Consider the following 3,806-nt stretch of genomic DNA (forward strand, 5'->3'; position numbering starts at 1 on the left):
CGCCGCCCGTCGGACCCGTTCCGCGGCCGCCCGACCTCGCCGGAGGTAGCGACCCGCCGCCGGCGGCAGTTTTCTTTAGAGAACCGCCCGGTTTTTTAAAAAAAACCGCGGTTTGTTTTTTTATAGATCGGTTTAGTTTTTTTTCGGTTTACTTATTTCGCGGACGTTCGTCCATATGTTCGTTTTAACGAACGAGTTTTCATCGTTTAACTGCAGACATCGAACGTTCGTTCGTTAGCCTGTTCGTCAGTTTTTCTTTTTCTCGGATTTTCCGCGATTATTCTCGATCGCGATTTCCGATCTGTTGTTCGTTTTAGTATAACTTTTCGCTCGTTTATCGGAATCAGGCGATTCAAGCGCCTAGAGTTTCGTCTCGAAACCCTCTTTCTGTTTAACCAACCTAAACAAGTTTTTGCTACTATGAAATTTGACTTAGGTCCAGATTAGTAAACGAAGCTTGTTTCTTTCGCCGTTTGTGTTTCGTTGCTTCGTTCGATTTGATTCTTTTTGCAAACCGGAGTTCTTAAGTTGAACTTTCTGGTTAGATCTCTTATTTCGAGTTTTACCCGTGCACCCTTGCTTGATTGCTTATGTATGTATTGTTTGTTTGCGATAGAGTACCCGGAGTGCGAAGCGTGCTACTACGAGTCTCTAGGTTTCACGGATCATCAGCAAGGCAAGTAACACTTTGATCATATCCCTTTCATACCCAGCTTTTATGCATTAGATTCAACCCTCAAACAATTGCATGATTAGGATCTGATTAACATGTGGGTTTTGGGAAGTAGATGAGGTAGTACCTATTGCCCTGTTTATTATCAAACCCTGGGAGTTACTACGTTATGCTTGTTCTGCTATGCTATGCTCGTAGAAGTCGATTGGGTTTGAGTGAATTTTCCATGACGGATGTGAGATTGTTAATTATAATGGTTCAACTTAAGGTGGCTACTTAAATAAACCACTGGGTGGATTGAGGCACCTGGGGAACCCAGTGATTGCCTGTATTTTTTTTAGAAATCCCGGGGTACCGTGTGATTCTCCTATGGACCGCCACCCAGGCTCAAAGGGATCATGAGATTATTCATACTAGAAACTTCCGTGTGCAGCCACATGCTATTATGGGCTCTAGCATAGTTGATTAAGTCATGTGAACTCTTAAAGTGGTAGACTAGCAGATGTAGGGGAAAGTAGGTGTAACTGTCTACCCATCGTAAGGTGCTAACGCTTCTGAAAGACTGTGTCTCGATCATCCGTTTCTCAAACACCATGTAGTGCAAGAAATCCAACGGAGGAGATCGAGTCTTGTGGGGAAAAGTGCACAAACCTCTGCAGAGTGTATAAACTAATCATGGTTAGCCGTGTCCCCAGTTATGGACATCTTGAGTATCTAGTTCTTGAATTATCATGTGAATCTCATCATCATGTACTTAATTAATTTGTTGGGTTGTTAATGATTACTTTTAATTGGGATTGAGAGGTGGTTTACCTTCTCAATATTTTCAACCAACTATGTAGTTAAATAAAATATATTCCTTTTTTGTAGGAAAAAATTGGCTTTTCGCAAACTGTAACCATAGAGCTTTCCACCAGCCAAATATGCATGTAGTGATAGCATTATTCTGTTCATTACTCTCTATGTGTTACTTCGCCAGCATATTCCATGTACTGACCCGTTTTCGGGCTGCAACGTTCATGTTGCAGACTATTCAGACGACGAGTAAGGTGCCATAGGTCGTGGTCTTATACTCTGTGATGCCGTTGGAGTTGATGGACTCACTTTATCTTCCAAGCCTTCCGCTGTTATCGTTTTTAGATGGCCTTAAGCCATATTTATTGTATTAAGTTCTCTCTTGAGACTATTCGATGTAATAAGTGTGTGATTGCTACTCTGTTATAAATCCTTCAAGTACTGTGCGTGTCAGCATTACCGATCCAGGGATGACACTGATGCACAGAGACTAGACTGTTTGAGGTCTGGTCGCTATAAAGATGGTATCAAAGCACACGCTGACTGTAGGACACGACCACTAAGCTAAAGCCCTAGATTACTACTCTCTTCTCATTTCTGACTCCTCTCCTTTGTTCCACTCTTTTAGGATGGCGGATGCAAGGAACAAGTTCGCGCAACCAGATGAGGATACACCTTTTGGACGACACTTGAAGGAAGTTACTAGGTACCTGAACATCGGAATACCAAGCTTCACCGGGACCTAGAACGCCACACTACCAGAAGAGGAGCGCTGGATGATTCAAGTTCAAGTTCCAGGAAGGGCGTTCACGCCAGTCACTGAGCCCATAGAGTTTTCTTTCGATGCACCAACCTGGAGTCTAGGAAAGAGCATGGCAGCCCACATCACCATGGGACGCATTGGAGAAGTGTACCACAATGATCTCAAGGATACTATCTATCAGATTTGTGGGCGCCGAGACGAGCAATGGGAGATGATCAGCACCAAGAAGGATAGATCTATTGCAGCTTTCATCCAGGAGTTAAACCAGCACATTCGTCGCCAGGAGAACCAGATGTGCGCAGACATGATAGATCTGAAGAAGGCAAAGACTAGGATCATGGAACTGGAGGAAGAACTCAAGGCTACACACGAGGATTATATGGAGGAAATCGTCGCACTAGTGGAGAAGAATGACGACCTGATAAAGAAGATCGGAGTATTCATGGGAGACCCAGCACCAGGAGGAGAAGATGACGATTCTACTTGCCCGAAGAACTACATCATCATCGACGACACAGACTCGGACCCCAGTGATGATGATTGGGAGGATGAAGCCGGAGCAGATATCATGGAGTCTTCGACCGATCAATTTATCTAGTAGACCACCAAATTAGTAGTAGTATTCCACCATGTATATAGTATAGTCCAAGCACTTTGTAACGATAGTTAGATCGATTGTATGCCTTGTTTGAATTGATTGGAGTGATATGATTGTGTTTGTCTCATGTGCATATGGGTAGTGTTTTCCCTCTAGATCTCATTCTATCCTATTTCTCATATTTTCTAAACCCATCAGATGCCTCCGAGACGCGACACCGGATTTGTTTTCCCACCGGAGATCATTCAGTTGATTCAGCAGCAGAATACCCTGATGCAAGCGCTAGTTCAGAATCAAGGCAGCAACAATAACAACAACAACAACCCACCACCATCACCACCTGTTAATCACTTAGCCCGTTTTCTTAGGCTGAATCCGCTGGTGTTCTCTAGTAGCACCGAGCCGATTGTGGCAGATGATTGGCTCCGCAAGGTTGGAAGGGAGCTGACCATTGCAGGATGCACAGATGCGGAGAGAGTACGTTTTGCCGCACATCAGCTTGATGGACCCGCAGCATCATGGTGGGGCGGCAATAATGAGCCAAAGTAGTATTTGTGGTGAATCCCCCAGTTAAGTAGTCCAACTTGATCCTCTTCCCCAGGGATCCCAGATGAGGGAAGCCTAGGAGAGCCGCCGAGAAAAGCGTCCATTGTCTAATGGATAGGATAGAGGTCTTCTAAACCTTTGGTATAGGTTCAAATCCTATTGGACGCAATCTTATTTCTATCTATTCTACACAGCCACCCACCCCATTGACACTGTCACATGGGACCAGTTTCAGCAGGAGCTATGGCCATGAAGAAGCGTGAGTTTCGCAACTTACGCCAAGGAGGACGTACCGTAGGCCAGTACGTGGAGGATTTCAGTAAGTTAGCACGTTATGCCCCAGATGACGTTGCTACGGATGCAGCTAAGCAGGAGAAGTTTCTGGAAGGACTGAATGATGAGTTGAGCATGCAGTTGATGGTGGCAACTTT

At 44.7% G+C, this 3,806-nt stretch overlaps 1 non-coding gene across 1 annotated transcript; it reads left to right on the forward strand.

The window, feature by feature from the left end:
* Nucleotides 1-3,471: 3,471 nt before the first annotated feature.
* Nucleotides 3,472-3,543, forward strand: TRNAR-UCU (transfer RNA arginine (anticodon UCU)). The gene has a single exon. It is a non-coding gene; the product is annotated as a tRNA-Arg (tRNA).
* The last annotated feature ends 263 nt before the right edge of the window (nucleotides 3,544-3,806 follow it).

This window comes from Triticum aestivum, chromosome 5D (assembly GCF_018294505.1).
Source record: "Triticum aestivum cultivar Chinese Spring chromosome 5D, IWGSC CS RefSeq v2.1, whole genome shotgun sequence".
Classification (NCBI taxonomy): Eukaryota; Viridiplantae; Streptophyta; class Magnoliopsida; order Poales; family Poaceae; genus Triticum; species Triticum aestivum.